General features: G+C 34.9%; 1 pseudogene; it reads left to right on the forward strand.

Annotated features, from left to right (window-relative positions):
- The first annotated feature begins 930 nt into the window (after positions 1 to 930).
- The window catches only part of LOC117176548, a 26,181-nt pseudogene continuing 17,675 nt past the window's right edge, over positions 931 to 9,436 (forward strand).

A 9,436-nucleotide genomic window follows, 5' to 3' on the forward strand; every position in this document is an offset into this window, starting at 1 on the left:
TGACCGAATGGCCGATCCGAATGAAACTTTAAAGGCGCGAAATATGAAAATACCCCTGTATAATGGCTTCTCCTCTGCTGTTGTGCAATTCGGGTAGCATTCTACTCGCCATGTATGTAAGCCCCAGCGTGTCCACCCTGTATATTCCCCAAAATTTCCCCAGAAGAGAACGTGTTTTCAATATATTTAATTCCTTGTAATTGTACCGACAGATAACCTCACAGAGATGTCTTCTATTCCCCAAAAGTGTTCGTATTTTGAGATTATTTAATTCCTTCTAACAAGTTCAAAAAATATGTGTAATAAATTGTTTTAATTCCTTCATGTGGAATATAAGGTTTGAAAATTTAATTCCATCAATTTAAGTCCGCCTCTCTAGAGTTAAAATTATTTTAATTCGCACATTTAAATAGATTTCTTTGATGCATTTTTAAGTCGTTTAAATAAATTATTAAAATATATATAAATATAAATTTTAATATTTTTCGAATTTATAAGTTATAAAAAGATTTAATGATGAAAAATAGGTTAACTAAATGCTTTCGTTAAATTTTACTAAATCGATTGAGAGGAAAAGGATTTGCACTTTTTCTGTTCCCATTGGGGGATTATTAGACTGAAGAAAAATCGCGTATTCATCGGAATACAAATTCCTCATTTTTGTGAATTCAACGCGTATTACCGGGTTCATTTAATTACTTTGAAGTGAACGTTTTTTTTTCATTGTAATAGTGGTAGTCCTGGTATTAGGTACTTTACCTTACCCAGCGGCTGGTAAATATTTGCTTATGTTCACAGTGTGGTTTCGTTTCGGTGCTAAGCTGACGTGGGAATTGGCATGTGTGGCTGTTTTCAACTCATTCTCTCCACAACATTATTTCTGAATTTTTATTGATAGCACCAAAATAAAGTTTCTCGGTGGAAACGAAAATGTGGAGTCCTTTGAGTTTTCTGGTAGTGCTTAGTGTAGTGTTTGAATACGTTTCGGGACTTTACTTCTACACCGGCGAAACAGAGCGTAAATGTTTGATCAAAAAGATTCCAGATGAAACGGCTATTTTAGGTATAAATCTTCATTTGATAGATATTTTCGTATATTTTTATTTTGTTCTGAACATGTGGAGTAGATTTTTTAAAAAGTGAATAATTTCTTTGAACATATTGTTCCAATGCTAAAGAAAGAAAACCGGGACATTTCTCATTTCAAACCGGGAAGTTGGAACTAGATAGTTGAATTTGTCAACTGAAAAAGATCATTTTTCAGCCGGAAATGGAATAGTTCAATTATTATTTTTAACAAAAACATAATGAATTTCTACCGAAACTATTAATTTTCAAATAAGACGAAAAATTTTCTACAAAAAGACGAATTTTCAGCTAAAAAATGACACTTTCTAAGTAAAAATTGTATTTCCTACTAAGTTTTCAGTTGAAAATATTAATTTCTACAAAAAAATAAGACTTTTCAAACAAAGAAATGAATTTTCAACTAAAACGATAGGTTTTCAAGCTAACGTAAAAGCAATTTCTACATTAAATGGTTGAATTTTCAAATTTAGAAATGAATTTTAATTTAGACAGAATAAATATTTAAACAAAAATAGAATAGTTAAATTGCCGAATAAAAAATTGACTTTCCAAAAAAATAGTTCAATTTTTAACCAAAAAATGAACTTACAAACATAAAGAACAATATTCTTCCAAAAAAGACAAATTGTTTTTTTTTTTTGTATGAGTTTTATTGGGTTTTCCCATTTTGTGTTCCTTATAAACACATGACGCTGATTCAGTGTCTCCAGAACGTGGGATTTTTTGGCCCCCACCACTTTAATATTTTGTTAAAACTTCGATTTTTTCGGTTAATGGTAAAAAGAAAAAAAAAGCTTTAACAAAATATTAAAATTTTCAACAACAAGAAAATGAATTTTCAACAAAACAGTTTTTTTTCAACCAAAGAAATGAATTTTTAACAAAAATAGATGAATTTTCAAACGAGAAGAATAGTTCTCTACAAATGAAGATAAATTTTCAACCACATAGTGGAATCTTGAACTAAAAAGGATTTATTTTTATAAAATAATGGAACAGTAACATTTTCAGTTTTAAAAAATCAATTTTCAACACAACAAGATTTTTAAGTTAAAAAAGGAAAAAATATCAACACATTTTTTAAATTTTAAACAGGAAAGTTAATTTTCAACCAAAGGAGCAAATTTCCAACTAAAAAAGATACATTCTCAATCAAAAAAAATAATACTAGATGTTTCAAACTAAAAAGGATTGAATTCAACCAAAAATAGTTGGATTTCCTGATTTTGTTTCAATTGATAATTCAGTTCGCATTTAAGGGGAACAACGAGAACCTTTTTTTTTTAATAAACATTACAATTCTTTGAGTTCTAATGTTATGTTGTCGACTAGTGAAGTGAAATAATTTTTTGTCGATAGCATGATGATTGAAAATGAATATTTTTCGTAAAAACTCATTATGTTTTTTTAAAAAAATGCAACTATTTTCTTGGAATATGTTTTTTTCTTTTTGAAATTATTTTTTGAACTAAAAATTAAACTATTCCATTTCTAGTTAAAAAGTTATCTTCTTTAGTTGAGAAATTCAACTATCTGGTTGAAAATTCATATATTTTTTGTAAATTCTTTTTTTTTACTGAAAATGTTACTATAGTATTCATGGTTGAAAATTCACCTATTTTATGGAAAAATATTTTTTTTTGTTTCAAATTACTTTTTTGAAATTTCGTCTTTTAGATAACTATTTATTTGAAAATATCTTTCCTTGCTTGAAAATACATTTTTTTAGTTGAAATCGAATTTTTTTAGTTGAAATTTCGTCTTTTCTGTCTTTCTTATTAGTGTTCTATGCTCAAAATGTAAGAATTTTATTTTTTGTTAAAAATATATCTTTTTTATATAAAAATTCAACTATAAGGTTATAAAATTGATCTTTTTGATTAGAAAAAAAGAATTATTCTTCTTGTCCGAAAATTCATCTATTTAGGTAAAAAATTATTTTTTTTTGTTGATAATTTATCTGTTTTGTTAAAATTTCGATTTTTGTTTTGTTTTGTTAAGAAAACATTTTTTTTACTGATAACTTGAATGTATCATTTTTGTTTGAAAATTTATCTTTTTTAGTTAAAAATTTATTTGTTTTCTCGTTGAAGATTCAACGATGTTGTTGAAAATGTATTTGTTTTTTTTGCTTGAAAATGGTACTTATTCGGTTAAAAGTTAATGTTTTTTAACATTAAATTATTTTTCTCATTTTAAAATGCATCTTTTTTGATAAAGGTTAAGCATTCCATTTTCCGTTAAAATGTTATCATTTTAGTAGAAAATTCAACTATATGGTTAAAAGTTCATGTATCTTGCTAGAAATTAAACTATTTTTGTAAAAAAAAAGTTTGTGTTGTAAATTTATTTTTTAAGCTGATGATGTAACCATTTTCTGTTAAAAATGTATCTATTTTGTTAAAAATTTGTTTTTTGTTGTTTTAAAATTGTTCAAAAATTTTAATATTTCGTTAAATTTGGAAGGGGGGAGGGGTAATAATTATTTTTTACTGAAAATGTAACTATTCAATTTATTATTTTAACTTAATCCTTTTTAGTTGAAAATTCAACTATATGATTCAAAATTCATATATTTTGTTGAGACTTCGTCTTTTTAGAAGAATATTCGTCTTCTTGATCGTAAATTTTTTTCTTTGTTAGAAAATCACATAATTTTGTTACAGATTAGATTGTGTTTTGTTTATTTGAAATTAATTGTTTGAACTGAAAATTAAACTGTTCCATTTTGGTTAAAAATTACTCTTTTTTTCTTCAAAATTAATTTTCTTTGAAAATTGAACTACAGTAGGACTCGTCGGATTTGAACGGACCGGGTCTCCACTTTCGATCAGACAGGTCGCAGAAATAAATCTAGCTACACCGCCTGGTAGTGACGTATCTTAAAATGTACAAGTCCCTAACATTTCAGCGGCCGTTACTAACCGGTCAATTTTCATGCATACAGCACTGACTTCCGTCACGTAGAGTCTGCTGCATTTTTACGCGCGTGCGCCTATCTATCACGGTCAGTGGAGAAGTTTACGAGTGGGCATTGGCGGACTGGCATGGGGGCGCAACCGGGGTTTCCCAGCTACGCCCCCTTGATTGGCGCCCCCTAAGTTATGTCAAGGCGCCACAAAAAGATTATATTGCTTAGACAAATAAATATATTTTAGATTGCAATGGAAAGATTGAAAAAATATCCAATAATATCCATGATTTACACTTGTACTCCTATGAGTATTAACAGTAATGTAAAAAGTGTTCTCTAATTTATTTTCACCCATATTATTCTTATAAAATTCCCTTAGTCATGTTTTGGATCCTATTTAAGAAAATATTTCTTAAATGAATAATAAATTATTCATTTTGAAACCGTAAAATGGAAAGGAATATTCTTGTCATCAACTTCATTACGGGTTTTAAAATCTATTTGTTTCCGATGCAATACATAATATATTTACTTATTAAAACTGTATAGGACACCTGAATGCATTTTTATGGCCGCCCGCTAATATATTGATTTTTAATACATATATGTTAACTTTCGATGACGCCTATACGTACCTTGAGGGATTTTCCAGATCAATTTATTTATGTAAAAAGTATGACCCCATTTTCGCTTACAAATATGAAAGGGGGCAACTCATTAAATTTTTACAAAATCTCGACTAATTATCGGCTGTATTTCATTATTTTAGTAATTGCTAAGTTTAAATTCAATTTTTATATTAAAATGACTACTTATTAGTCGAAATTTTCTCTAAAACTATTTATTATCTTACATTTGAAGGGTTCGGATCAAAGGATATATTTCATTATTTTTACATACTATTGAATCCCCAGGGTGGTGGCCTCGACGTGATTTGAAAACGCAGCAATAGTTTTTTTCTTTAAGTGAACATTCAAGGAAGACTGAGTGAAAACGAAGCGGGGGCGAGGTCACCGACGCGACGCATAGGACACATACCGCCCATCCTCTTTTCTTGGTGCTCTCCCTTTCCTACTCTCTTCTCAGTGCAGTGCTTCTCAAATTCACTGATCGTTCTTTGTGCAGTGACTCCCAACTCTGAATGGTTTTTGTTTTGTTTAGTGTGCAAAGTGTCGTTCCTCTTTTACTTTTTCCGGTTTCTTCTTAGACTCTGGATTCTCGCCATCACGACAACCACCGGTAAAGAAACTGTTTCTACTCTAACAGGACCCACGTCTATGCACGCTTCGGCGAGCAGACTGAATAATCTTTCGTATCATGTCGTGGTGCGAATCCCACCTTTCTGGCCCACAGATCCAGAAATGTGGTTCGTAGAAGTAGAAACGCAGTTTGCTCTATCAAATGCAAAAATGATACGACAAAATTCAATTATATCGCATGAAATTTGGACGCTAAATGCGCCGCGGAAGTACGCGATATTTTGACTCTGCCCGAGTGAGACCCCAGTACGACATACAGAAATTTGAAAGCTCAGCTTATCGACTGGTTAAGCGCATCTCAAAACGCGACGCCTCTTAGAGCATGAGGAAATCGGTGACCGGACGCCATCACAGTTCCTTTGACACCTCCGAGGACTCGCGTGCAACGTTTTTTCGAATACCGTCTTACGATCACTTTGGCTCGATCGACTGCTAACAGCCTGCCATCCTGGCAACTTAGGACCAGGCGAATCTTGACAAACTTTCGCAACTCGTGGACGCGATTGCGACAACGTTAGGTACAAAGACTAACGTAGCGGAAGCTTCGGCACAGCCTATACAAACGATCCCAGGCTAGGTAGACCTCGGTGCCCTTTTCGAGCATTTGTTGGTACAACGTGCGTTTCGGGGATAACGCAAAACGTTACAACAAACCGTACACTTACATACAGGGAAATGGCCAGGGCCTGCGCTGAATGAGGCCAGCGACCCTTGCCCGAAGACTCACCGCCTCTATGTGACAGACTCGGTGACAAAAATTCAATTTTGGGTCAACACAGGAACCAACATTTATGTTTTTCCGTGCTGTTTTCTTCGCGGACGAAGATTAAGAGCTAACCACAACCTTTTTGCGGCAAGCGACACTTCCATCGCAACTTACGGATTCGAAACTCGTTGATCTCACGACTCTCTCTGTGACCGGCAAAGTTGCACCCTCCAAGGATGCCTGGCTGAGAGATTCATTCTGTGCGATAAGGATCTGCATCGTGGCAGGAGCTCCTAGAGCAATACCCGGAAATAACCCATGCAGCTAGTGCTGTCGTGGATTTGAAACAAACAACGAAGCACTACATTCACACTACACGTGGACCACAGGTTACAGAGAAACCACGACGCCTTGCCCCGGATCGTTTCAAACAAGCGGGGAAGGAATTCCAGGATATGATGCAAATGGGTCTGCCAAGAGTCTCAAAGAGTAGCTGGGCATCACCTCTTCACATGGTACGAAGAATGGAGGTCAATGGAGACTTTGTGGGGATTACAGGAAGCTCAATTCCAGGACCATCCCTGGCAAGTACGTGTGCCACATCTCCACGACTTTGTACATGCTCTTTTCGGTCAGAATATTTCCCCTGCTATTGATCTTGTCGGAGCGCTCAACTAGATTATATTTTTTGTATTTCTATATTGACGACATTCTCATCGTATCATCCTTAGAGGAGGAACACCAGGAACATCTTCTTCAAGTCTTCGACCGTTTAAAAACCTATGGTATTCTCATCAACCCAGGAAAATGTGTCTGGGGAGCATCTTCCATGAAGTTTCTTAGGCACAAAGTGACATAACTGGGTAGCAGGCCACTTCCAGAGAAAGTTAAAGCAATTCTCAATTACCCTGAACCTAAAACAGCGAAGGATCTGGGATGATTTGGGGGAACAATAAATTTTCATCGTCTCGCAATCCCAAAGGCAGTTGAATAACAAGCACCACTTAACATTCTTCTTCAGGGTAACATAAAGAAAAATCTCCAGTTTCATCGACTCCAGGAGCTTTAAAGGCTTTCGAAGAATGTAAAAAGAGCTTAGCAGAAGCTGTTTTACTAGCCTTTTCTGAGCCTGGAGGTCCTTTGCAAATTTTCACAGACGCTTCAGATTTCTCAGTGGTGCAGCCCTGCAGAAACGAGTCGGCGACGAATAGCAATCTCTTGCTTTATTCTCGAAGAAGCACACCAGCAGCGAGCGGAAGTATGGAGTATACAACCGAGAATTGCTAGCCATTCATATGAATGTGAAATTGTTTCGGCACATAGTTTAAGGTTGAGATTTCATCACCTTCACCAACCACAAACCATTAACTTTTGCCTTTCAGCAAAATCTGATAAATGCTCTCCTCGATAGTTCCCACAGCATCTTCTGCCAGGGATATCTCTTCATTAAAAAAAGGTATCACTTCCAGAAACAGGTATAAGCCTATACTGTGACGTGTCTATCTCCAGAGCTCGACCGTTCGTCACGGAAGCTTTCCGACCAGTAGGAACATTCTCCGCACAATCAAAAAGGTGCGAGCATACTCATATGGACCTTGCTGGGCCTTTGTCTTTATATGTCACGCCTACGAGAGATACACCGATACAGTTCTCATCGTCTTACTCGATATCAGAGCAGGATGGCACGACGATCTCAAGTCAACTGCAGCAGAACTCGTGTTGAGCGAATCCTTACGTTTGCCAGGCGAATTTTTGGCTCTTCGTTCAAGAACGGATGATAAAGTTACTGCGCAATTCGTAGAAGACATGAAAAGGCATTTCCATAACCTTAAACCAGTGCCTGGTTCTCGTCACGGAAAACGATATGCTTTTGTCTTCAAAGATGTGAAAACTTGCGACCACGTTTTCGTTCGCCACGAGGGAATAAAAAAAGATCTGCAGATGCTTTATGAAGGACTCTACGCAGTTATCAGTCGATCTGACAAAACCTTCAATGTGAACATCAATGGAAAGGATGTGACCTTGTAGATGGACAGATTGAAACCGGCCTACATCATCACAGAAGATGAACCACAACAGCAGGTTACACCAATCCCTCGTCGTGAAAAACTCACACGCATAATGCAAGAGGAAACGTTCAACAATACAGGAAGGACAACCAGGTCTGGCAGACCTGGTTGTCAGATTTTCTAAATGCTTTCAGAGTAGTCACTCCTAATTATTTTTGTTTGAGTTCCCTAGTGCTTCAGTTTTATCACACTGCGTTACGCCAAAGGATTCGGTGATTTGTGAAAGTGGCAATATTTTCTCTCTTTTTTTCTTTCTCTCATTGTATTTAATAACTTTTGTATGCACGTATGTTGATTTTCTCTTATTAAGTATAACTCATACTCGACTATCCTTCAGTATGACCCAAAGAGTAAACCAAAAACAGAGTTCATATGAAAAGACATTTGTTTTTCTTAATCTAAAGCACATTGTATCGTGATCGAAAAATGTACCTTCCTCTTTATCACTTTTGTTTTGCTTTAATACTTAATCGCTAGCATGAAGATAGATGTGGTCTCAAGCCGCACGTTACCAAAGCGTATTTGCTAGCTTTTCTCTACTTTGGCATAATTTTATAATCTAGCTTTAGGCTAACAGCCAAAAGGGGCAACAGCTATCAGTCCCAAATATTTTTCTTCTATCAGGGACGCACAGTGGCCGATTCTGGATTCAAGTGTTGATAACTTATGTATAGTGTCAATTTCGATCCGATTTGAACCGCTCTTTTTTTTTAAATACTTATGAATACACTTAGTTTTTAAAAACACAGTCACCACCGGAAATGATCATAACCAGTGACCTAAAAATGCCCGTACGAATTTTGTTTAAATAAGGAAAAAAGTAACAGACAAAATTCAAAGGTATTGTGTTTTCAATGCTGGTATACATTGATAAAGTTTTCGTAGACTTGAGTGGCGTGAAATCGTGGCCAGATGTGATTCCTCTATTTGCTCTTGTACAACGAAATTGTTTATAACGATTTTACACTAACATAATTAGCTCTGACAAAAAAAAGTTTTGTTCATTTCGCTATATGTTGTTTAAACAATTTTTTGAAAATAAGTCAAAATGACAAAACAAAAAATAGGTGTACTCTTTTTGTTAACTTATTTTACAATTTCATTATCATTTTGATGCCATCTATAACCGCCGCTCAGTACGGGAATTTTTAGGTCACTGGCTATGATGATTTCCGGTGGTTTTTTATTTTAGGCAGCGTTCTGACAAATCGAAACCTAATTCTGGCTGCGTTTTTTAAAGTACTAGTATTCACAAGTATTAAAAAAGAAATCGCGGTTCAAATCGGATCAAAATTGACACTACACATAATTTATCAACACTTGAATCCAGAATTGGCCACTGTGGGACGCTTCACTCTGTGACGTGTACGTCCTTCGAGAGACTAGACAGTACGCACTT

Source organism: Belonocnema kinseyi, chromosome 7 (genome assembly GCF_010883055.1).
Source record: "Belonocnema kinseyi isolate 2016_QV_RU_SX_M_011 chromosome 7, B_treatae_v1, whole genome shotgun sequence".
NCBI classification, from domain to species: domain Eukaryota; kingdom Metazoa; phylum Arthropoda; class Insecta; order Hymenoptera; family Cynipidae; genus Belonocnema; species Belonocnema kinseyi.